General features: G+C 48.9%; 1 pseudogene; it reads left to right on the top strand.

Annotated features, from left to right (window-relative positions):
- The first annotated feature begins 831 nt into the window (after window positions 1-831).
- LOC136663636 (zinc finger protein 721-like) lies at window positions 832-24,605 on the top strand (annotated as a pseudogene).
- The last annotated feature ends 1,224 nt before the right edge of the window (window positions 24,606-25,829 follow it).

Here is a 25,829-nt window from a genome sequence, read left to right as displayed (position 1 = left end):
CTGGCCATCAGATAGTCACTGAGGGGAGGAAAAATATCTTCTGCTGGACCTGGCTGTGTCTCTAATCCCAGTGGCATCAGGGATACCTCCCAGGTGGGGCTTAGGGAGGGAGATTCCTACCTGGAAGGCTTCCGGAGCCCCACTCCTTCAGAACAGTAAAGCTCTTTTATGCCATCTGGTTAAAGCAGTGGCCCCCTGGTACATTTCCGGAGGATCTCGACAAGGCAAGGCCATGGGCAGGACCCTAGTCTTCACTAGGCAAGTGATCTCTGGGAACTTGATTAGCTCATGGAAATCGTGGCCAGGGGCGGACTTGTGGGGTGACGCTACAGTCTGCCATTCTCATCACTGAGAGCAGGCTTTGAAATGGTGCATTGAAGGTTAATTCAGTTACCTGAGAGACAAGTGTCTTCTTCTTGCAGAGTCCAGTGTCCTTTGAGGAGTTGCCTGTGTCTTTCCACCCAAGAAATAAAACAGAGGCTTGAGCTGGTAAGGTGGGCAGTGGGGAGGGCTGAAAATCTCACTGATATTTTTGTGGGGGGGTGTTCCTGCAGGCAGGCTACAGAGAAAATTCACTTGGTGAAACAGGGTTAGCGTCCCCTTATTTAATTATGTTTTTCTTTAATTTAATTATTTATAATTATTTTATTTTGCTTGATGATGTCACTTCCAGCCATGACATCACTTCTGGTGGGTCCTGGACAGATTGTCATTCTAAAAAGTGGGTCCCAGTGTTAAAAGTTTGGGAACCACTGCCTTAACTCAAAGCCTTAACTGCCTTAACTGCTCCACGCAGGCAGGGCTGCTGGCCGGGTCTTCCTCCCTCCCTTCCCGCCGCTCCTCCTCTTCCTCCTCGTCTGCTGCCCGCCCGCAGAGTCTCCTCCCGGGGAGGGGACGCCCAGAGCCTGGGTAAGCTGGTGGCATCTCTGGCGTCTGGGGGGGGGGCTGGAGGAGGGTCTGCGCTGACAACACCGGAGGGGCTGCTGACCTGGGGGGATTGGTCTGGGGTAGGCATGTGGGGGGATCTGGGCCAGTGGAGGCAGCAGGAGATGCAGGGCAGGGGGGCAGAGCGGTTCCCCCTCCCACCGGTCAGCCCCTCTAACACCCACGCGCAGACCCTCCCCTTATATTCCGGCTGGTCCGGAGACAGCGCGGGAGTGAGGGAGGGAAGGGCTGGCAGGAGAGGCTTCGGAGGGGCGCAGGGCCCGATCCCGATCCTTCCACCAGCATCGATGTATGTCCGCCTCCCTGCAAGGAAAGACCCGCTGCTGTCCAGAGGCCTCCAGAGGCTTCCTTGCAGGGACCCCCCCCACCTGCCCAGTGCAGGACTGGAGTCCCCCAAGCCTGTGACTGTGAATCCCCAGCCCTGAGACCCAGGGGGCACTGGGGAGAAACCCTGATGGGGGCGCCACTGGGCAGGGGGGCTGGGGGAGAGATCAAGTAGAGATCTCCCCCCCATTAGCCTTTCCTTCCTGAATGCTCCAGAGAGAAGAACATGCTCCAGAATGCACAGAGGGAGGCAGGTTTCCAGCCCTGCCCAGAACATGTCAGCATGTGGACATGGAGCATCATTCCTGGTGCTTCTTCGCATGTATAGATATGCCATCAGATATGTTCTTTGGCTTATGTTATGAGCCTGTTCTATTATGGCAACATGATGTGTAATCCACCTGAATTCAGAAACTTTGTAACTTTCCATGCCTTGAGGGAAGGCCACACGTATGCCGCAAAATGTAACGCATCCAATGGACATTGCACAAAGCAATGTATCCCCCAGGTATAAAGGAGCACACCCAGAGTGCTCTGGGCTCTAATATGCTTTGAGGCAGGAGTCCTGTGGGGGCCCATCCCATTCCACTGAATGAACCAGCCTGCAAGCTTCACTCCTGGTTCCCAGCATTATTGAGTTGCGCCCTTTGACCTTGCAACAAAGGAATCCAGATTGAAAGGGGACTCAGGTTGGGTCTGAGCTCCACCTTCTCTCCCTTTCAAGGCCATTGCTGTGGCTGTGACTTTCTTTGCTCCCAAGACAAGCGGGGCAAGGCCTGGAGATACAAACAGGATTTTTAGCCAAGCAGGAGGGAGCAGGAGGCCAAAGAACAAACTGATCTTCACCTGTCTGGACAGGTATGATCCCTTCCTCAAGGGTTTTTCAGGCTTGCCATCAGATAGTCACTGAGTGGAAGAAAAATACCTTCTGCTTGACCTGGCTGTGTCTCTAATCCCAGGGGCATCAGGGATACCTCCCAGGTGGGGCTTAGGGAGGGAGACTCCTACCTGGAAGCCTTCCAGAGCCCCACTCCATGAAAACAACAAAGCTCTTTTGTGCCATTTGGTTAAAGGAGTGGCCCCCTTGTACTTTTCTGGAGGATCCCCACAAGGCAAGGCAAGGCGGACTTCTGGGGTGATGCTACAGTCTGCCATTCTCATCACTGGGAGCATGCTTTGAAATGGTGAGTTGAAGGGTGATTCAGTTACCTGAGGGAGACAAGTGTCTTCTTCTTCCAGAGTCTGGTGTCCTTTGAGGAGTTGGCTGTGTCTTTCTCCGAAGAGAAGTGGGCTCATTTGGATCCAGACCAAGAACATCTCCCCAGAAAGTCATGGAGGCGAATGTGGGGGACGTGGCTTCGCTAGGTAAGGCTCCCTCTTTCCCTGGGTTGACAGAAGCCCCTGACAGTTCAGAGTCACTTTGGATCACTTATGGCACTGCTGTTCCATTTGTGCCTCTTGCCAGACAACGCAATGGCCTCTGTTTCTGGCCTGTGAGGCCTTTTTCTTCTTCTTGAAAGCTTTGTGCATCCTGCCTTAAAAGTGGGAGAATTGGCAGGGCGTCTGACTGCCATTAAATACCAATACACAATGGCACAACTGTAGAGCAAGTTGACTCATGTGTTGTGACCAGACTCAGGTGTGTTCCCTGAGGTGTGAGCCCAACTCAGATCAGAGCCCAGATCAAACTCCATTTGAATGTCAGGAGTAAGCAGGTGTCTGGGAGAAATGGGGGGCAGGGCTTATAAAGAAATCCTATTTGGATCTACTCAGAGGTAAGTCTCCTTGTGGCCGGATCCCAGGCAAAAGTGCACAGGATTGTAGCCTCAGTCAATAGTGTGAACATCCTGGCCTGTGGATCTATTCTGAACTGTGACCACCAGTTCCCAAGTGGCAACTTTACTGCTCAGGCCTGTGCTTTTTCATGGCAGGTAGGCAGGCAGCTTCAGACGTGCGCGCATGGGCACATGGACGCATGTCTCCTGCACACCTTAAATATGTATTTCATCACCTTAAAGGTGTCTATACTACTTCTCCTGCCTCAGTTTTAATACATTTTTTTGTTGTTGGGGGAAGACAAACTGCTGCTATCTTCTTTTCCACTGCTTTGGTTCACCCCTTAGTTAGTTTGTACTTTAATCAACTGTTTGTATTTGAACCCTGCGTCTGTCTGGTACGGGAAGGGCAGTGGAGTGCAGTCACATTCCCTTGCTCTGCGGGTGCTGCCCTGAGAGTGATTTTGAGAGGAACTCCGGAGGTTCAGTATTTTTCTAGGAGGAGGTTCTGGCTCCTCCCTCTGGCTAGACAGATCTCCTGGGCTGGTGGCAGCAGATTCAACTGAGGAAGGTGTTGCCCTATTCAGGTGTGTGTGCAAATGGGAAAGAAAAGGAAGCAGAAAGGGAATGAGGGTACTAGCCACTAGGCACTACTGCATGTCCTTGCTGCCAGCCTCCCTCTTGACCCTGATAGTTCATCAGAACACTTTTATCTTGGGTTACTGAAAGAGTTGGCATTTCTTTTCTGCCTCTTACTGGTTTACTATCTTCATCCCTCCAGATGATGTGGGGGAAACTGAGGATGTGAGAGAAGAACATGGAGCATTGGAAAGAGCCCAGCAAAAGGAGGGAGGACAGCAGAGGACAGAAGCAGAGGAGGAAGGGGAGTCTCAGTGGTTTCCTTCACGGCCTAAATACTCCCCTGCACCTCGGAGAACTCAAGCAGAGGAGAAGCCGTATGAATGCTCAGAATGTGGAAAGAGCTTCAATCACAGACGAATCCTGAGCATACATCAACGAACTCACACAGGGGAGAAGCCCTATGAATGCTTGGAGTGTGGAAAGAGATTCAGTCAGAGTGTACACCTCACTGCACATCAACGAACTCACACAGGGGAGAAACCGTATGAATGCTTGGTGTGTGGAAAGAGCTTCAGTCACAGTGGAAATCTCGCTAAACATCAGAGAATTCACACAGGGGAGAAGCCTTATGAATGCTTGGAGTGTGGAAAGAGCTTCAGTCACAGTAGAAGTCTCACTTTACATCAGAGAATTCACACAGGGGAGAAGCCATATGAATGCTCAGAATGTGGAAAGAGCTTCAGTCACAGACAAACCCTGAGCGAACATCAACGAACTCACACAGGGGAGAAGCCCTATGAATGCTTGGAGTGTGGAAAGAGCTTCAGTCACAGTGGAAGTCTCACTTTACATCAGAGAATTCACACAGGAGAGAAGCCCTATGAATGCTTGGAGTGTGGAAAGAGCTTCAGTCACAGTAGAAGTCTCACTTTACATCAGAGAATTCACACAGGAGAGAAGCCCTATGAATGCTTGGAGTGTGGAAAGGTCTTCAGTCACAGTGGAAGTCTCACTTTACATCAGAGAATTCACACAGGGGAGAAGCCCTATGAATGCTTGGAGTGTGGAAAGAACTTCAGTCGGAATGGAAGTCTCACTTTACATCAGAGAATTCACACAGGGGAGAAGCCATATGAATGTGCAGAGTGTGGAAAGAGCTTCACTCGGAGTGGAAATCTAACTTTGCATCAGAGAATTCACACAGGAGAGAAGCCCTATGAATGCTTGGAGTGTGGAAAGAGCTTCAGTCGGAGCGGAAATCTCCGTCTACATCAACGATTTCACACGGGGGAAAAGCCCTATGAATGCGCAGAGTGTGGAACGAGCTTCATTCAGCAGGGAGACCTCACTAAACATCAACAAACTCACACAGGGGAGAAACCATATAAATGCTGGGAGTGTGGAAAGAGCTTCAGTCAAAGTGGAAACCTCACTTTACATCAGAGAATTCACACAGGAGAGAAGCCGTATAAATGCTGGGAGTGTGGAAAGAGCTTCAGTCAAAGCGGAAACCTCACTTTACATCAGAGAATTCACACAGGAGAGAAGCCATATAAATGCTTGGAGTGTGGAAAGACTTTCGGTCAGCATGGACACCTCCGTGTACATCAACGAATACATATAGAGGAGAAGCCATTTAAATGCTTAGAATGTGGAAGGAGCTTCATTGATAACAGCAGACTCACTACACATCAGAGGAGACACACAGGGGAGAAGGCATATAAATGCTTGGAGTGTGGAAAGAGCTTCAGTCAGCAGGGAGACCTCACTAAACATCAACGAACTCACACAGGGGAAATGCCATATAAATGCTTGGAGTGTGGAAAGTATTTCAGGCAGAGTAGAAGCCTTACTGTACATCAGAGAATTCACACAAGGTAGCTTCAGTGGTAGTGGATAGCTTTCTAAACATGAACGAACTCACACAGGGGAGAAGCCCTCCTAGGGTAAAATCTCTCTGCTAGGGTGGAGAGAGCACCTCACTTTCCTTCGGAGAGCTCACATGGCGATCAGTGCTTGGAGTGTGGAAAGATGTTCAGTGTGAGCCTATATCTCCCTAGACATCAAAGTATCCACAGAGTGGAGAAATGATAGAACTACTGAGAAGGAGCATCAAGGATGCTGTACATTTCATATTGCATGTTGTTGACTGGAGCCAAATCCTGCGGTGGATGAGCTGCAGCCGTGATGGGCAACAGAGCTCCAGGTGATATGTCCTCCTTCTGCCCTGACCAAGTGGTTCTCAAACATTTTAGCACCGGGTCCCACTTTTTAGAACAACAGTATCAGGACTCACCAGAACTGATGTAATTAACAGGGAAGATTTGTTATGGCTAGAAGTGACATCATCAAGCAGGAAAATTTTTAACCCCCCCCCCCCATGACAAAATCAAATCTAAGTACTGACTGTGAACAATCAATTGAAATAACCCACTACCTTCGGACCAGCGAATAACCACTACCTTCGGATCTCAATTTTTTCTTGGAGGATTCTGTTATATTGCAAGCCTTATTAGCTTCCACTGATCCTAACACCATTTTTCAGATAGCCACATTTATCTCACAAATTGTGGCGTCTAATTTGAAGCGTGCCCCCATTTCTTTGAAGTCTCTAAATTCTGGGAGTTAATTGCAAGTTGGTATGTTGTAAGTAAACGAACTTTTAGTTGTATGAAAGTGTTTAATGATTTCTTAACTGTATGCCAATAAAGGTACTGAAACTGAAACTGAACTGAAACGGAAATCTAAGTAAGGATATTAAAAGTTCGGAATAAGTTTTAAAAAATTAAATAAAATACAGAAGAAGCCTCCCAACTTTCCCCAAACATCCCAATGGCTACAATCCTATCAAAAGTTATTTGGGAGTTAAGCCCCCCCCCCCCAATAGCACTGTTAAAAGCATATACAGAGCAGCCTGTTAAATGGATGGATCTGTCACATTTCCCCAAATGCATCACATACCATCAAGTGTGACACATTAAAGGTAAAGAGAGATAGGAGCAGTGTAGTTGAGAATGCTGCTTTGTTTTAGAACTGATGTGGCTGGTAAGTGATGCAATCACTGCCTTTTGAGGATGTGTAAACTTCTCCTTTTGTGTAATAAACCAGAAATATAGTTTTGGTTTGGTCTTGTGTTTGGTCTTGAGAACTAAGGAATGGAGCTAGATATGCAGCCTAGCTGGTTTGTCTTGCAGAAGTCCAGAGCCTTGAGGGACTCCCTCTTAAGGGAGAGGGAGAGGGAGCTGAGAGAGTGCAAGATGCAGTGTAGCCTGTAGGTCCTCGGAGTCCCTGAGCTGAGGGGGCGGGTAATCAGGCCAGTGGCCATTGTACCAAGATTCAGCAATTGTTTCCTTTTATCTGGCTAAGAACTACTGTCTGCAGATAAGTCTTGCCCCCTTGAGATTTCATCAAATGGAAGAACTGCTGAGATCCGTAGGCCTGGCACTTAAGCTGACGTCACTTCCCTGGGGTGCACTGTTTACCCAGGAACTAAATTGGGCCCATAAGCCCCTGGACCACTGTGAGTTTGGGACAGTGCGGGTCAACAACATCCATCGGCTCAGGTGGCTGGGTTGAGGGCTGGACGCATATGTCAGGCTGCATTGCTGCTGGAAGGTTGGATAGCATTGGGCCCTTAGTTATTCACCATTAACCATAGTGTGAGAACTTTAGAAGTCATCTTTTCTTATGGGGTTGGGCCCAAATGAGACCTTCCTAGGAAAGCAATTTTAAGGAGGCACATTCCCAACTGGAAAGCCTCTTTTTTCAGAATAAGCAGCCCAGGGGAGGGAGAGACAGAGGGGAGGAGGAAACCCTTTCCTGTGAAGCCATTTTTCCTGCTGAGGTTGCCCCACAATTGGCTAGTTGTGGCTCTTGCAAACAGCCTTATTAAGGTTGAAGGTACAATGTTGATACTATCTTGTGTGATGAAGCTACTTTTAATCCTCCCTGACTGTTTGTGGTGGGCCTGGGGCAGGGGAGCAGAGCACCAACGTTCTGGGTGATTGTCATGTGGCATCCACTTCAGACAGGACAGTGCAGGGGTTGGGGTGTCAACCAAGGAGCCCTGGGGTTCAAATCCCCCCCCCCCCCAAGCAGGATGCTCACAAGATGAGCCTTCAGTCAGCCAACCCCTCTGGGCCTACACTACCAATTGAAGCAGTAGAGAGGGGAGGGGGGAGAATGTCTGCCAAGCTGAGCTCCATGGAGTTGGGGGGCGGGGGTGCAGGGCCCATGCAAAGTGGTGATGCAGGGCCCACAAGCTGGGAGCCAGACAAGAGAGGGACTTCCCAGCACACCCCTCAGGAAGGTCCCACAGAACCCAGTTTGTATCCAGCTGCTTTGGACATGTGTTCCTCTGGGAAACAGTCCTTGGCCATCTGCCCCCAATAAGAAGGAGTTGGGGCCCTGGGCTCAAAACGGGTTGGTGCCCCTCCAAGCGCTGCGCCTCTTGCAGGGGAGTCTCGGGCTGCGCTGCTGGGCACCCCCTTTCCCGGAGCCTGTCCCTGGGGACCCGGTGCCTCCCTCCCGAGGAGAGGGGCCCTGATCCTGATGGGACTAGTAGAGGGCGCCAGTCTCGTCCCAAGGAAGGTCCTCGTCCGACGATCCGGAGGGGGGGGGCAGCTGGACTGGACAGCCCCGGGAGGGGCCCAGGGTACGGAAGGGGGTGAAGCCCCCCCGGGTGCTGCAGGGGCCCTGACCAGGCTGGGAGATGCTTCGCCTCCGGAGTGCCCGATCCGCAGCAAGTAGGACTGCCCTGGCCGGGTCTTGTCCCTCCCTGCGCGCAGGCCCCTCCCCTCCCCTCCCTCCGCCCCCGTCCCTCCTCTGCTCCGCTGCCGGCTGCTCCAAGGTTTCCGGGCGCTTGGGGGTTCGTGGCCCACAAAGGTAAGGGGCAGCATCTCCCCCTGCTGGGGGGGGGGCGGAGGGGCTGCGGCTGCGCGCAAGGGGGGAGGGTCCCCGCTGCTGTGAATGGGGGGATCTCGGTCAGGGGAGGCAGCCAGGAGTGATCAGCGCCCCTTCCCTTCCCACGTGGTGGGGGGCCGGGGAAGTGCCTGGCTTGGGCAAGGAGAGACCAGGGTGGGTGCTGCGGAGGGGAGCATCTTCCCTGCACCCGCAGCCCCCACGTGCAGCCCTCCCTGGTCTTTGTCTGCGAGCTGGAGGAAGCCCAGGCTGGGGGGCGGGACCCTCTTCGGAGCAGGAAGAGGGCTTTGGGGGCAGGACCTGATCCCCGGTCCCGATCCCTCTCCTGACTTTCTTCTGCCACTCACGCTGGCACAGAGCCAGAGGCCTCCAGAGGCTTCCTTGCAGGGACCCCCCTCCTGCCCCAGTGCAGGACTGGAGTCCCCCAGGCAGTTCCTGGTGGCCTGTGACTGAACCCCCAGCCCTGAGACCCAGGGGGCACGGGAGGGGGGGGAGAAGCCCTGATGGGAACGCCAAAGGGCTGTGGGGGGGGAGCTCTCCACTTGGGCCCCCCAGGAGCCTTTTTCTTCCTTCCTGAAGGCTCCTGAGGGACAAAGGGAGGCAGGTCTCCAGCCCCGCCCAGAACATGTCAGCATGTGGACCTGGAGCATCATTCCCGGTGCTTCTGTGCCTGTATTGAGTGACCCACATCAAATGGAACCTGCACCATAAACCCCGCCTGAAGGCAACATGGGGAACCTCATGAAGCATCTTCCTCCCTTTCCTCCCAACAGCGCTGCAGGTCCTCCTCCTCTTTGCTGCTTCCGCTCTCGCAGCCCTCCCCGCCACCATAATGGAAGCTCCTCTGCCCCGGAGTATTCTGGGACTCGTAGTCCGGCTCTCACCTCACCTTGCTGCATCATCGGGGGGGGGGGGTTAATTGGGCAAGCAATCCCTGGTTTTTTTTAAAGCAGTCCCCTCTGTTGCTACCACACACGTGTGTGTGTGTGTGTGTGTGTGTGTGTGTGTGTGAGAGAGTGAGTGAGTGAGAGAGCTCCACCCCCATCTCCACCTTACTGCTGGTGTTCTGGATACAGAGATTTTTCCCCCCCCTTCCCCACTTCAACCTCTTTGCAGGCTCAGTGGCTCCAGGAACTTTACTGTTCCTTGCAAGGGGAACCTAAGAACATAAGAACATAAGAACAGCCCCACTGGATCAGGCCATAGGCCCCTCTAATCCAGCTTCCTGTATCTCACAGCGGCCCACCAAATGCCCCAGGGAGCACACCAGATAACAAGAGACCTCATCCTGGTGCCCTCCCCTACATCTGGCATTCTAACTTAACCCATTCCTAAAATCAGGAGGTTGCGCATACACATCATGGCTTGTACCCCATAATGGATTTTTCCTCCAGAAACTCGTCCAATCCCCTTTTAAAGGCGTCTAGGCTAGACGCCAGCACCACATCCTGTGGCAAGGAGTTCCACAGACCGACCACGCGCTGAGTAAACAAATATTTTCTTTTGTCTGTCCTAACCCGCCCAACACTCAATTTTAGTGGATGTCCCCTGGTTCTGGTATTATGTGAGAGTGTAAAGAGCATCTCCCTATCCACTCTGTCCATCCCCTGCATAATTTTGTATGTCTCAATCATGTCCCCCCTCAAGCGTCTCTTTTCTAGGCTGAAGAGGCCCAAACGCCGTAGCCTTTCCTCATAAGGAAGGTGCCCCAGCCCCGTAATCATCTTAGTCGCTCTCTTTTGCACCTTTTCCATTTCCACTATGTCTTTTTTGAGATGCGGCGACCACAACTGGACACAATACTCCAGGTGTGGCCTTACCATCGATTTGTACAACGGCATTATAATACTAACCGTTTTGTTCTCAATACCCTTCCTAATGATCCCAAGCATAGAATTGGCCTTCTTCACTGCCGCCGCACATTGGGTCGACACTTTCATCGACCTGTCCACCACCACCCCAAGATCTCTCTCCTGATCTGTCACAGACAGCTCAGAACCCATCAGCCTATATCTAAAGTTTTGATTTTTTGCCCCAATGTGCATGACTTTACACTTACTGACATTGAAGCGCATCTGCCATTTTGCTGCCCATTCTGCCAGTCTGGAGAGATCCTTCTGTTGCTCCTCACAATCACTTCTGGTCTTTACCACTCGGAAAAGTTTGGTGTCGTCTGCAAACTTAGCCACTTCACTGCTCAACCCTGTCTCCAGGTCATTTATGAAGAGGTTGAAAAGCACCGGTCCCAGGACAGATCCTTGGGGCACACCGCTTTTCACCTCTCTCCATTGTGAAAATTGCCCATTGACACCCACTCTCTGCTTCCTGGCCTCCAACCAGTTCTCAATCCAGGAGAGGACCTGTCCTCTAATTCCCTGACTGTGGAGTTTTTTCAGTAGCCTTTGGTGAGGGACCGTGTCAAACGCCTTCTGAAAGTCCAGATATATAATGTCCACGGGTTCTCCCGCATCCACATGCCTGTTGACCTTTTCAAAGAATTCTATAAGGTTTGTGAGGCAAGACTTACCCTTACAGAAGCCATGCTGACTCTCCCTCAGCAAGGCCTGTTCGTCTATGTGTTTTGAGATCCTATCTTTGATGAGGCATTCCATCATCTTACCCGGTATGGATGTTAGGCTGACCGGCCTATAGTTTCCCGGGTCCCCCCTCTTTCCCTTTTTAACAATAGGCGTGACATTTGCTATCCTCCAATCTTCTGGCACCGTGGCCGTTTTGAGGGACAAGTTGCATACCTTAGTCAAGAGATCTGCAACTTCATTCTTCAATTCCTTAATAACCCTTGGGTGGATGCCATCAGGGCCCGGTGACTTATTGATCTTTAATAATAACCTCTTCCAGGGCTCCAGACACCTGGAGGGAGACACCATCGCAGGACGAAGGAGTCAAAAGGGTGTGTGACTGTCAGTCCCCCCCCCCCACCTTGTTGTTGAGACAAATCCACAGATAAAAAATCCTTGGATTAATAGGCCCTGACTAGGCATGTATGTCTCTTAATAATGATATTTATTAAGAACATAAGAACAGCCCCACTGGATCAGGCCATAGGCCCATCTAGTCCAGCTTCCTGTATCTCACAGCGGCCCACCAAATGCCCCAGGGAGCACACCAGACAACAAGAGACCTCATCCTGGTGCCCTCCCCTGCATCTGGCATTATTTATTTGGCCCCCCCTCCTCCCCAGAAAGCTCTTCATTAACCCTGCCAAGTATGTATGTATGTATGTATGTATGTATGTATGTACATTGGGGCAAAAAAAATCAAAACTTTACATATAGGCTTTCAGACCTCATTGATAAATAAATAGTTTCAGACTTCATTGATAAATTAAAGATCAATAAGTCACCGGGCCCTGATGGCATCCACCCAAGAGTTATTAAGGAATTGAAGAATGAAGTTGCTGATCTCTTGACTAAAATATGCAACTTGTCCCTCAAAATGGCCACGGTGCCAGAAGATTGGAGGATAGCAAATGTCACGCCTATCTTTAAAAAGGGAAAGAGGGGGGACCCGTGAAACTATAGGCCGGTCAGCCTAACATCTATACCAGATAAGATGGTGGAATGCCTCATCAAAGATAGAATCTCAAAACACATAGACGAACAGGCCTTGCAGAGGGAGAGTCAGCATGGCTTCTGTAAGGGTAAGTCTTGCCTCACGAACCTTATAGAATTCTTTGAAAAGATTAACAGGCATGTGGATGTGGGAGAACCCGTGGACATTATATATCTGGACTTTTAGAAGGCGTTCGAAATGGTCCCTCACCAAAGGCTACTGATACCAAAGTCATGCACATTGAGGCAAAAAAATCAAAACTTTAGATATAGGCTGATGGGTTCTGAGCTGTCTGTGACTGATGAGGAGAGAGATCTTGGGTTGGTGGTGGACAGGTCGATGAAAGTTTCGACCCAGTGTGCGGCGGCAGTGAAGAAGGCCAATTCTATGCTTGGGATCATTAGGAAAGGTATTGAGAACAAAACGGCTAATATTATAATGCCATTGTACAAATCGATGGTAAGGCTACACCTGGAGTATTGTGTCCAGTTCTGGTCGCCGCATCTCAAAAAAGACATAGTGGAAATGGAAAAGGTGCAAAAGAGAGAGACTAAGATGATTACAGGGCTGGGGCACCTTCCTTATGAGGAAAGGCTACGGCATTTGGGCCTCTTCAGCCTAGAAAAGAGACGCCTGAGGGGGGACATGATTGAGACATACAAAATTATGCAGGGGATGGACAGAGTGGATAGAGAGATGCTCTTTACACTCTCACATAACACCAGAACCAGGGGACATTTGCTAAAATTGAGTGTCGGGAGAGTTAGAACAGACAAAAGAAAATATTTCTTTACTATGCGTGTGGTTGGTCTTTGGAACTTCTTGCCACAGGATGTGGTGATGGTGTCTGGCCTGGATGCGTTTAAAAGGGGATTGGACAAGTTTCTGGAGGAAAAATCCATTACGGGTTACAAGCCATGATGTTCATGTACAAACTCCTGATTTTAGAAATGGGCTATGCCAGATGCAAGGGAGGGCACCAGAATGAGGTCTCTTGTTATCTGGTGTGCTCCCTGGGGCATTTGGTGGGCCGCTGTGAGATACAGGAAGCTGGACTAGATGGGCCTATGGCCTGATCCAGTGGGGCTGTTCTTATGTTCTTAAGTTCTTATGTAATTTTGTTCTGGTCATCCCAACCCCAGATAGTGGCCAAGACTGGTGCTAAGTAGCATATACGAAGATCTTGGTATGGTGTGCAATGTAATAACATGTGGGAAAGAGTTTCTAAATTTCCCTGCCTACATGGGCAAACTCTGTCTGCAGCTGGGGTGCCTCTAGATCTGCCAAATAACTGCTCAGGTGGGATGACATTGCATCGCTTGGGTAAACGCCTTCCGTTCTTGGGGGCGTTTATGCAGATAATGGGGAAAAACTGTAACCACTGTAACCCCTTTCTACCCCTCTTTCTACTCCATCCCCCTCTTCCTTGTGAAATCCAAGGAGTGGTGGAGAATGACAAGGAGGCAGAGTTGGCCCCTTCCCTAATATACCTGAGGCATCTGTCTCAGTCTGTCTCATGGATGGGCCGGCTCCCAGAATTTAAACCATGTTGTTTCCCTCCTCCTATTATATGCAACTTCAGCACTGCATCTCATTAGCGTACTACTTACCCAGAAAGCAGGCCACGTTCAGATGTCTACCATCATATGGCCTTGTGTGGATGTCTTGGGATTGGAATATCCTGAACCACACAAGTCCCTGTAATGCGCTCAGCTAAATGCATTCCTTGTAGGGGGCAGCAGTTTGAGGGGAATGACCCTAGTTGGCTGTATGGTGTTGCAGTCCAGCTTTGATGCAGATCTGAAACCAGTGAAGCTTCTGATGCATTTCGACTGGTGCTCTTTGTCCTCCTCTCAGTCCAGTGAGCCTTTCAGCTCAACAGAGGGGCTTCTTTCTCCCCATTCTCCAGCATGGGTGATCTTTGGCTGCCAGCATGCAGGGCAAGCGCAATGTTTTAGGGTGATTTGAAGTATGGAATGGGGGAGGGATAGAAGTGAACATGATATACAGCTTCGTACCTGCTTTATTTTTTACTTTTAGACAGTTTATGTGCTTGTATATGTATATATGTTAATAATTTTCAAATAAATAGGAAAGCATTTTAAACACACAAATTGTTAACTGGAAAGCCTATTTTTTCCCCCAAGAATATTCAGTCCAGGTGTGCCTTTTTTTTTTCCTTAAACTTGCCTGGGCATTTAACTTATTGGGAAGTTAATATGGGGTTTTTGGTTATTTGTTGGCACCTCTAATATATAGAGTGCTATTTTCATTGATAATGAAAGATGCTATGTTTCTTTAACATAGAAAAATGAACATTTAAAGAGGTTTTAAGGCCACTAGACTGGGGTGTGGCTTCAAAACACGTTATGAAATAAAAAAAAACTTAATAACTTATGACTTTAAATGATATAATGACTGCTGCTAATGAATATAATAATTAATAGTTGCAGTCTTGAAAAATATATAAACTTAAAGGTGCTATAAAATTTAAAAACTGTTACAACAACTTCAACTTATGGGGAAAAAAGGGGTTTGGAAATTTTTTTTGGAAACTTACTAAACTTAAAATGGCTGGTGGTTGCTGTCTTAAAGGGCGTGGAATAAAAAACACTGAAAAACAATGGCTATGGTTTGCGTAGCATTTCATAGCTTACTATTAATTGTTGGTGTTTTATAAAATCTTTTTACTAATGACCGTGGTTATGATGCTTTTTTCATCTTTAATTGGGAAATGAGACTGTTTTCTTAAAGGCACTGGACAAAACTAAAAAAGCAGTGCTGCTGCTATTTTTGGGCAAACATTTATAAACTTATAAAATGGTGTGTTTTCTTATTGGCTTCTTTTTTCTAAACTTACGTGGCAATATGATAACATATGCCAAACTTAAAATTGCTGTTGGCTAATAATTACATTTAGTTTTTTTTATAATTATTGGTTTGACTAATATCTTAGCTAATTAATAAAAAAAGGGCGTGACTAACTTAAAGGGAAATTTGCCTGTGTTACTAAGACAAGCCTAAAATTTTGAGGATGGCTTTTTAATAGGGCAACATATTCTTTGTGAGGTTGGATGGAAAATTAAAACCACTCAAGAATATGTATTTGGGTGTCTTTTTTGCAGGATTTTGACCTTTCTTAAAGTGGTCAAACAATAGTTTTATTGGAACATATCTAATTGATATGTTTTTAACAATTGTGGCAATTGTTGCTCTTAAATATTACAATTACATCAAATTTAATTATTTAATATGCTTTGGGCTGTTTGACATGCTCTAAGGCAATTTTGTCAATATTTTGGGCTTTTGAAATAACTAAAATTTACAGGGCTATCCTGCATTTTATGCAGGAGTTAAAACTTAAAATTTACTTTAGGGACTTCTTACTATAAGATTTTTCTTAAGGTGGTATTTATTTACTATACTTTATAAATCTTTGGCATATATTAATGATGCCAAAATCTTTAAATGCAATCTGTACCTTTTTTTTGGCACAAAATAAAGGGGAATTTACTATTTTTTGAGGGCTTGCCTGTGGCGTTGTACCACAGGGCAAATCATGGTTTTTTATTCTGATAAACTAATACACAAAAAAAGGAGGCTAACACAAGGTTGGGCTGTTAGACTTACTTTAAAGGAAAACTTGCTAATAATTCTTTTGGTCCTTCCTTTAAGGTGGTTGACGCTTATGGAGCCATACTGCATTTTGTGCAGTAGTTAGGGGCTTCCAATCATAGGGAACTAAATAAATCATGGTTCCTCTTGTTCTGATGGAACTGAGGCAGAAAAAGGAGGAGGGGAAAAAGCACGGTGAATTTCTTTAAACTGTTCTTTTTGTTCTACCTGCAAAGCACAGCGTTTAAAAGTGCTTCTCTTGGAATACCGAGGGCACTGTTGTTCCTGTGGAGGTTCAGTTTGGTTTTGTCCATTTGGTGATAGTTTGTTACCCATATTTGCCTATTGGTGGAGTTCTTTTCTTTTACTCTTACTAAGTTGGTACAGAGGGGAGACAAATACAAGCTGACAGAAAAGGGCTTTTAAGAGCACCTGGAGGAACACAGAGGAGTGCTTTTCTCTTGCCCTGGTGGCTTGGGCTGAGGAGCACAGTTTTAGATAAGAGAACAAAGGTATTTCTTCTAATTGCTTTGCAACTCTGTTTACAGAGCAAAAGTTTGGATGGTAAATTAAGTCTGTGACCTCTTAGAAGGAAACAAGGTGCTCAGCTTTATAGAAAAGTGTGTAGCCGGAGGCTTGTACTATTTTAATACTTACCTAAGTACTTATGCTTACCATTTGGATCTCGAAAGATAAATGAGCTCTTAACCCTCGCAGAGCATGATAAGCTGTTTTCTTGGCCCCACGTGCTGAGCGCCAGATGTAGCAGCGCAAGATGCTGCTTTGGGGAGCACCCAAGGCTTTTGGGGGCCTTGGTGCTTGGTGGGAGACACTCAAGACTGTATCTTGTTGCCTGAGGGAGAGTGCTAAAGCAGAAGTTTGAAAGTTAGAACTGAAGCAGCAAATAGTCAGAGCAATGGGAGACACAGCACACATTCATTCTTCAGGGTTGATGCAGGGAGAGTGCAGCCGGAAGCAGGATGGGGTGAAATCAAGAGAGAAGTGTCCTCCCCCCCTCCCCGGCTCCTGACCCACCTTTTTATTAAGTCTCAAAACACATGATACAAAGCTACGTAATAGGGGAAATTTCCAAGACGGTGCTAAAATTCACACTGGCTGTAACCAGCCGGTTCTCTAGCTTAACCACAAACACATTCCATAGATATGATTCTTCATAACATCTTCAAGGCTAGCTCATCTTATTTACAGGCTACAGAGCTTCAGAATTAGCATGTCACCAAGGCCGAGCCGAGTTTGCTCTTGCGCATGTGCAAAGTGTGCTTTGCTTCATTGCCAACATACCAAGGCTAAAACTAGCGATTTCGCATAAACACTACAGGAGAGAAGTCCATTACAAGGAGAGGCCCTCTGAGGTCAGCTCTGGAGCCTTCTCTCTCTGCCCTGAGTCCTGGAGGCATTCAGATGAGGTCAAGCCACAAGGGTGGAGAAGGACCTTCCAGGGAATCTCAGGGGTGGTTTCAAGGTGCAGCAGAAGGAGGTGGCCAAACCTGGGTTGGCAGGTGGAGGAGCCACTTGGGGCTGCTGGTGGAACCCTGAGGCTGCTCCCCTGGCACCAAGGCTGGCTGCCTGGAGGTGACTGGTCATCAGTGGGGAGAAGCTGCCAGGGAAGAGGAGAGGCCTTCCAGGTGCAGCTGCCTCTCTGGCAGGGGAGCCCCCCCCCCCAGGCTGTCCTCCTGGGCTTCTCCTTTCCCAGGTCTCTGTCCCTGGGCTCTCAGGCTGCAGTTCTAGCCACACTTTCTTGGGAGTAAGCTGCACTGACTCTAATGGGACTGACTTCTGAGTAGACAGGCATAGGAGTGGACTCTCAGGTTGCAGTCCTAGTCGCACTTTCCGGGGAGTAAGCTGTATTGTCTCTAATTGGGCTTCCTTCTGAGTAGACAGGTCCAGGGGACAGACTGGGCTCCCAGTGCGGCTGCCTTCCTTCCTCCCGAGGATAGGGCCCCGATCCCATTGTATTCGGAGCGGGTGCCAGCCTTGAGGTGGGGGGGAGTGGCTCAGCTGGAGGGGTAGGGATGGGGTGTGGGAAGACCCGGGGGAGGGCAGTGGGTGAGTGACGCGCCCCGGCCCTGGCAAGGAGACCCCCGCCCTCATTCCCGCAGGGCTTTGCATCACCCCACTCCACGCAGGCAGGGCTGATGGCCGGGTCTTCCTCCCTCCCTACAAGCGCCCTCCCCTGCCCACCGCTCTTCCTCTTCCTCCTCTGCTGCTGCCCGCCTGCAGAGTCTCTTCCCCGGGGGCGCCCAGAGCCCATTGCTGATGAGGGCATCTCTGGCGTCCTGGGGGGAACTGCAGGAGGAGCTGCGCTGAGACCCCCCCAGGGACTCCTGGATGAGGGGGAGGATCAGTCTGGGGCGACATGTGGGGGGATCTGGAGCAGTGGAAAAGCAGGGCAGATGGGAGGGCTGAGCATCTTCCCAGCAGGGGGAGAGCAGGGAGTCTTCCCTGAGCAGCAATTTTCAATCTTTTTCATCTCGTGGCACACTGCCAAGGCATCAGAATTGTCAAGGCACACCATCAGGTTTTTGACAATTGACAACGCACACTATGCTGCCAGGGGGGGCTCACATCCCCATTGACCCTACTAATAAATTATCTTCCCCCAAAGGCTTGTGGCACACTCGAGGCACACTAGTGTGCCAGGTCACAGTGTTTGAAAATAGCTGAATAAGAGTGAGGGGCTTTGGGGGATTGAGGGGCGGATCTCATTTGAATGAATGTAAGCAAGCGAGGGCGGTCTGACTGTATGCTGTCCAGGCGCTTGGGATTAGCTGGGGTCCTGGACCAGAAGGCCATTGGGCGCATAGTGGGAGGGGGGCAGAGCCTCAGGAATATATTCAGCTGAGATGTGAACCAAGCTGTGGCTTCTCTCCTGTGCCTCCTGAAGTCCACCAGCCTTTGCAAAGGCTTCAGTAGCCTTTGCTCTGATCAATTTAAATTGGCTGGAATATCTATTCTTCACACTGGCTAGGAGTTGAACTGGAGAAGCAGTCCTAGGACTCTACCTGGTTGGACAAGGTGAGGCCAGGTGACCAGGGCCGAGGCCGCAGTGGCCACAGCAACAAGAGTCATGGGCTAAAAGAGAGCCCTGGGCTGCTGGCTGCTTGACTCAGCTGAAGCTAGAAAGGCTTGCAAAAGAGACCTCAGAATGTGTTTATGCCGCTTTTATCTGCTTAGTGTGGATTGTTGTAACAGATACCAACAGGGGTGAGCACTGAGAGGGTATGGAATGTGCTTCCTTGGCTTATGTTATGAGCCTGCTCTATTATGGCAACATGATGTGTAATCCACCTGAATTCAGAAACTCTGTAACTTTCCATGCCTTGAGGGAAGGCCACTCCTATGCTGCAAAATGTAACCCATCCAATGGACATCACACAAAGCAATGTGCCCCTCAGGTATAAAGGAGCACACCCAGAGTGCTCTGGGCGCCCATATGCTTTGAGGCAGGAGTCCTGTGGGGGCCCATCCCATTCCATTGAATAAACAAGCCTGCAAGCTTCACTCCTGTTACTAGCATTATTGGGTTGCACCCTTTGACCTTACAACAAAGGAATCCAGATTGAAAGGGGGCTCAGGGATGGTTCTGAGCTCCACCTTCTCCCCTTTCAAGGTAGACATTCCAGCAAAGCTGTGCTGTGGCTTTCTTTGCTCCCAAGACAAGGGGGGGCAAGTCCTGGAGCTACAAACAGGATTTTTAGCCAAGGGGAAGGGAACAGGAGGCCAAAGAGCAAATGGATCCTCACCTCTCTGGACAGGTGTGATGTCTTCCTCAAGGGTTTCCCAGGCTGGCCATCAGATAGTCACTGAGGGGAAGAAAAATATCTTCTGCTTGACCAGGCTGTGTCTCTAATCCCAGTGGCATCAGGGATACCTCCCAGGTGGGGCTTAGGGAGGGAGAGTCCTACCTGGAAGGCTTCCAGAGATCCACTCCATTAGAACAGCAGAGCTCTTGTATGTCATCTGGTTAAATGAGAGTCCCCCTGGTTCTTTCTGGGAGGATCTCCACAAGGCCAGGCCACGGGCAAGATCCTGATCTTCTCTCAGCACTTGATCTCTGGGAACTTGATTACCTCATGGAAATCGTGGCCAAATGTGGACTTCCGGGGTGACACTACAGTCTGCCATTCTCATCACGAAGAGCAGGCTTTGGAATGGTGAACTGAAGACTGATTCAGTTACCTGAGAGACAAATGTCTTTTTCTTCCAGAGTCCAATGTCCTTGGAGGAGTTGGCTGTGTCTTTCTCCGAGGAGGAGTGGGCTCATCTGGATCCAGACCAAGAACATCTCCCCAGGAAGTCATGGAGGCGAATGTGGGGGACGTGGCCTCGCTAGGTAAGGCTCCCTCTTTCCCTGGCTTGACAGAAGCCCCTGAAAATTCAGAGTCACTTTGGATCACTTCTGGCCCTGCTGCTCCGTTTGTGCCTCTTGCCAGCCAACACAATGGCCTCTGTTCCTGGCCTGTGAGGCCTTTTTCTTCTTCTTGAAAGCTTTGTGTATTTTGCCTTTAAAGTGGGAGAATTGGCAAGGCGTTTGGCTACCATTGAATACCAATACACAATGGCACAACTGTGGAGCAAGTTGACTCATGTGTTGTGACCAGACTCAGGTGTGTTGCCTCATTTGGATCAGCGCCCAAAGAGTGCCCATTCCAGGCTCACCTACCTTCGTTCAGTGGGTCACCCAGAGAGGAGAGAGCGCTGTGAAACAAGCCCAGGCATGGAAGCAGCAGTGGCCTTGAGGCCAGACAGGGGTCACCAGAGCAGTCTCAGGCAGATGGGGCAGAAGTGAAGTACCCCATTGTTCCCTAGAGTGCTTTTTCCACTACACATCACATGCACACGTGAGAAGAGAATCAGGGCCCAATCCCATCCAACTTTCTAGCATCAGTGCAGCCTCAACGCAGCCCCAAGGTAAGGGAAGAAATGTTCCCATAGCTTGTGGATGCTTCCATGACTGCGTCCCCACCACAGGATGGAGTACACGCTCCATGGGCATGGCTGCACAGGCACTGGAAAATGGGATAGGATGGGGTCCTCAGCCAGGTGGAGGAATCCAGTCTCAGGACAAATCCCGGTAGTTGTTCCCTGCAAGAGGACGACTGAGGGAAGACTTGAGGAGCACCTTGAAGGCTGCTCTGAAACAAAACAGTAAGTTCCAACTGGAACCCATGGAATTATTGCACTTGCTCTGGTGCCACATGAGGGGAACCTTAATTCCTGAAGGGGCTGTGGTGGCAAAGAGCCAATGAAACAGGAAGGTAAAGCGCTGAGCGGTGCAGGAGCTGGCAGAGGGCAGCAGGAGGGTGTTCCAGAGGCATGGAGAGGGTGTAATACGGTAGGGAGATGGCAGAACAGGGACTGGAACAGACCTGGCAGTGGGGCAGGATTGGCAGAGGAGGCCTCTGCTGTGTCCTAAAGTCCTTCCTTGCACCCGCAGGTTTTCCACGGGTCTTCCTGGATTTGTGTCAACTACTCTGTTGGTGCAGATCTGAGAAGCCACACTGGGCAGGCAGTGGCTTTTACTGGTGCAAGGGAACAAACCTCCCGTTACCCAAGTAGACATCAGGCCTCCTAACCTGTGCTGTATACGGTGCAAGGCATATGGCCCAGCTGTTCCAAGGCAGGTTAGAATTCAGCTATCCTGGAGTTGGTAGGGCTTACTCTGGAGTTTGGTCAAACTTGTCTTTCTGAATCTCAAGAGCTTTTGAGAGGTGTTGGTGGTCAGAAGGTGCCATTTTTGCTCTTCCAGCAGAATATTGAATGGGAGCCAGGAATTCCATTTGAATGTAAGGAGTAAACAGGTGTCTGGGAGAAATGGGGGGCAGGGCTTGTAATGAAATCCTCTTTGGATCTACTCAGAGGTAAGTTTCCTTGTGGTCGGATCCCAGGCAAATGTGCACAGGATTGTAGCCTCAGTCAATAGTGTGAACATCCTGGCCTGTGGATCTGTTCTGAACTGTGACCACCAGTTCCCAAGTGGCAACTTTACTGCTCAGGCCTGTGCAGGCTGGCAGGCAGGCAGTCAGCTTCAGACGTGCACGCATGGGCACATGGACGCATGTCTCCTGCACACCTTAAATGTGTATTTCTTCACCTTAAAGGTGTCTATACTACTTTTCCTGTCTCAGTTTTAATTCATTTTTTTTGTTGTGGGTGGAAGACAAACTCCTGTCTATCTTCTTTTCCACTCCTTTGGTTCACCCCTTAGTTAGTTTGCACTTTAATCAACTGTTTGTATTTGAACCCTGTGTCTGTCTGGTATGGGAAGGGCAGTGGAGTGCAGTCACATTCCCTTGCTCTATGGGTGCTACCCTGAGAGTGATTTTGAGAGGAACTCCGGAGGTTCAGGATTTTTCTAGGAGGGAGGTTCTGCCCAGGGAGTCCCTCTGGCTAGACAGATCTCCTGGGCTGGTGGCAGCAGATTCCATCAACCAAGGTGTTGTGCCATTCAGGTGTGTGTGCAAACGGGAAAGAAAAGGAAGCAGGAAGGGAATGAGGGTGCTAGCCACTAGGCACTACTGCATGTGACTGCAGACAGTCTCCCTCTTGACCCTGATAGCCTCATTAGAACACTTTTATCTTGGATTCCTGAAGGAGTTGGCATTTCTTTTCTGCCTCTTACTGGTTTACTATCTTCATCCCTCCAGATGATGTGGGGGAAACTGAGGATGCGAAAGAAGAACATGGAGCATTGGAAAGAGCCCAGCGTAAGGAGGGAGGACAGCAGAGGACAGAAGCAGAGGAGGAAGGGGAGTCTCATTGTTTTCCTTCTCAGCATAAATACTCCCCTGCGCCTCAGAGAACTCAAGCAGAGGAGAAGCCGTATGGATGCTCAGAATGTGGAATGAGCTTCAATCACAGACGAAACCTGAGCATACATCAACGAACTCACATAGGGGAGAAGTGGTATGAATGCTTGGAGTGTGGAAAGAGCTTCAGTTGGAGTGGAAGTCTCACTGTACATCAGAGGATTCATACAGGAGAGAAGCCCTATAAATGCCCAGAGTGTGGTAAGGCCTTCAGTACATGTGGAGGCCTCACTGTACATCAAAGATTTCACACAGGGGAGAAGCCCTATGAATGCGCAGAGTGTGGAATGAGCTTCATTTGGCACAGACAACTCACTAGACATCAACGAACTCACACAGAGGAGAAGCCGTATAGATGCCCTGAGTGTGGTAAGGTCTTCCGTCAGAGGGCAAACCTCACTTTACATCAGAGAATTCACACAGGAGACAGGCTGTATAAATGCTGGGAGTGTGGAAAGAGCTTCAGTCGACAGGGAGACCTCACTACACATCAACGAACTCACACAGGGGAGAAGCCGTATGAATGCTTGGAGTGTGGAAAGAGCTTCAGTCAGAGTGGAAGTCTCATTTTACATCAACGAACTCACTCAGGGGAGAAGCCCTATGAATGCATAGAGTGTGGAAGGAGATTCAGTCAGCATCACCACCTCCGTCTACATGAACGAACTCACACAGGGGAGAAGCCATATGAATGCTCAGTGTGTAGAAGGAGCTTCAGTGCACACGGAGCCCTCACAAGACATCAACGGACTCACACAGGGGAGAAGCCGTATAAATGCTGGGAATGTGGAAAGAGCTTCAGTCAGAACGGAAATCTCCGTCTACATCAACGAACTCACACAGGGGAGAAGCCGTATAAATGCACAGTGTGTGGTAAGGACTTCAGTACATGTGAAGCCCTCACTGAACATCATAGATTTCACACAGGGGAGAAGCACTATGAATGCGCAGAGTGTGGAACGAGCTTCATTCGACAGGGAGACCTCACTAAACATCAACGAACTCACACGGGGAGAAGCCGTATAAATGCTTGGAGTGTGGAAAGAGCTTCAGTCAGAGCGGAAGTCTCACTTTACATCAGAGAATTCACACAGGAGAGAAGCCATATAAATGCTGGGAGTGTGGAAAGAGCTTCGGTCGGAGCGGAAGTCTCACTTTACATCAGAGAATTCACACAGGAGACAAGCCGTATAAATGCTGTGAGTGTGGAAAGAGCTTCAGTGGGTCTGGAGACCTCACTAAACATCATCAAACTCACACAGGGGAGAAGCCGTATAAATGCTCGGAGTGTGGAAAGAGCTTCAGACGGCAGGATCATCTTACAGCACATGAACGAACTCACACAGGGGAGAAGCCGTATAAATGCCCAGTGTGTGGTAAGGTCTTCAGTACATGTGAAGCCCTCACTGAGCATCATAGATTTCACACAGGGGAGAAGTACTATGAATGCGCAGAGTGTGGAACGAGCTTCATTCGACAGGGAGACCTCACTAAACATCAACGAACTCACACAGGGGAGAAGCCGTATGAATGCTTGGAGTGTGGAAAGAGCTTCAGTCAGAGTGGAAGTCTCACTTCACATCAGAGAATTCACACAGGAGAGAAGCCATATAAATGCTGGGAGTGTGGAAAGAGCTTCAGTCGGAGCGGAAATCTCCATCGACATCAACGAACTCACACAGGGGAAATGCCATAGAAATGTTGGGAGTGTGGAAAGAGCTTCAGTCAGTGCGGAGACCTCACTTTACATCATCAAACTCACACAGGCGAGAAGTCGTATAAATGCTTGGAGTGTGGAAAGAGTTTCAGACGGCAGGATCATCTTACAGCACATGAACGAACTCACACAGGGGAGAAGCTGTATGAATGCTTGGAGTGTGGAAGGAACTTCAGTCACAGTGGAAGTTTCACTTTACATCAGAAAATTCACACAGGACAGAAGCTGCATAAATGCCCAGAGTGTGGAAAGAGCTTCAGTCAGCAGGGAGACCTCACTAAACATAAGCGAACTCACACCAGAGTGGAACCATATAAATGCTAGGCATGTGAAAAGATCTTAGGTCGGAGTGAACACCTCACTTTCCATCAGGGAGCTCACATGGGGAGAAGCCAGATCATGATTTGGAGTGTGGAAAGATGTTCAGTGTGAGCCTACATCTCCCTAGACATCAAAGTATCTGCCCAGTAGAGAAATGATAGAAAGACTGAGAAGTGAGAAGGAGCAACAAGCATGCCGTACATTTCATATTCCATTTATTTCACTGGAATCTAATCCTACGGTGAATGAGCTGCAGCCGTGATGGGCAACAGAACTCTAGGTGACATGGCCTCCTTCTGCTCTGGTTCCCTAGTGGTTCTCAAACATGTTAGCACCAGGACCCACTTTTTGAACAACAATCTATCAGGACTCACTAGAAGTGATGTAATTATCATGGAAGTTTTGTCCTGGCTGGAAGTGGCATCATCAAGCAGGAACATTTTTAACGCTGCCCCCCCATACGAGAAAGTCAAATCTAAATAAGAAAATCAAAAGTTCGGATAAGGTATAAGTTTAAAAAAATTATATAAAATAAAGAAGTCTCCCAACTTTCCCACCCAATTACTGGTTAAAAATAATTCCTCATAAAAATAATTCCTCAATGGCTACAATGCTATCAACAGTTGTTTGGGAGTTAACCGCCCCCCCCAACTAGCACTGTTAAAAGCATATACAGAGCAGCCTGTTAAATGGATGGATCTGTCACCTCTTCCCAAATGCATCACATACCAGGGTAGCATCAAGTATGATACATTAAAGATAAAGAGAGACAGGAGCAGTATAGTTGAGAATGCTGCTTTGTTTTAGAACTGATGTGTCTTGTTAGTGATGTAACCACTGCCTTTAGACGATGTGTAACTTTCTCCTTTTGTGTAATAAACCAGAAATATAGTTTTGGTTTGGTCTTGTGTTTGGTCTTGAGAACTAAGGAATGGGAGATATGCAGCCTAGCTGGTTTGCCTTGCAGAAGTCCAGAGCCTTGAGGCTTCGGCCCCTAAGGGAGAGGGAGCCCAGAGTTGCAGTGTAGACTATCTACAGAGCCAAGATGCAGTGTAGACTGTAGGTCCTCAGAGTCCCTGAGCTGAGGAGGTGGGTAATCAGGCCGGTGGCAGTCCTAGCAAGATTCAGCACTTGTTTTGGCTTATCTGGCTAAGAACTGCTGTCTGGAGATAGGTCTTGCCCCCTTGAGATGGCAACAAATGGAAGAACTGCTAAGATCTGTAGGCC

The sequence above is a fragment of the Tiliqua scincoides genome, chromosome 13 (genome assembly GCF_035046505.1).
Source record: "Tiliqua scincoides isolate rTilSci1 chromosome 13, rTilSci1.hap2, whole genome shotgun sequence".
NCBI lineage: Eukaryota > Metazoa > Chordata > Lepidosauria > Squamata > Scincidae > Tiliqua > Tiliqua scincoides.
This window is presented reverse-complemented; position numbering and strand designations above follow the sequence as displayed.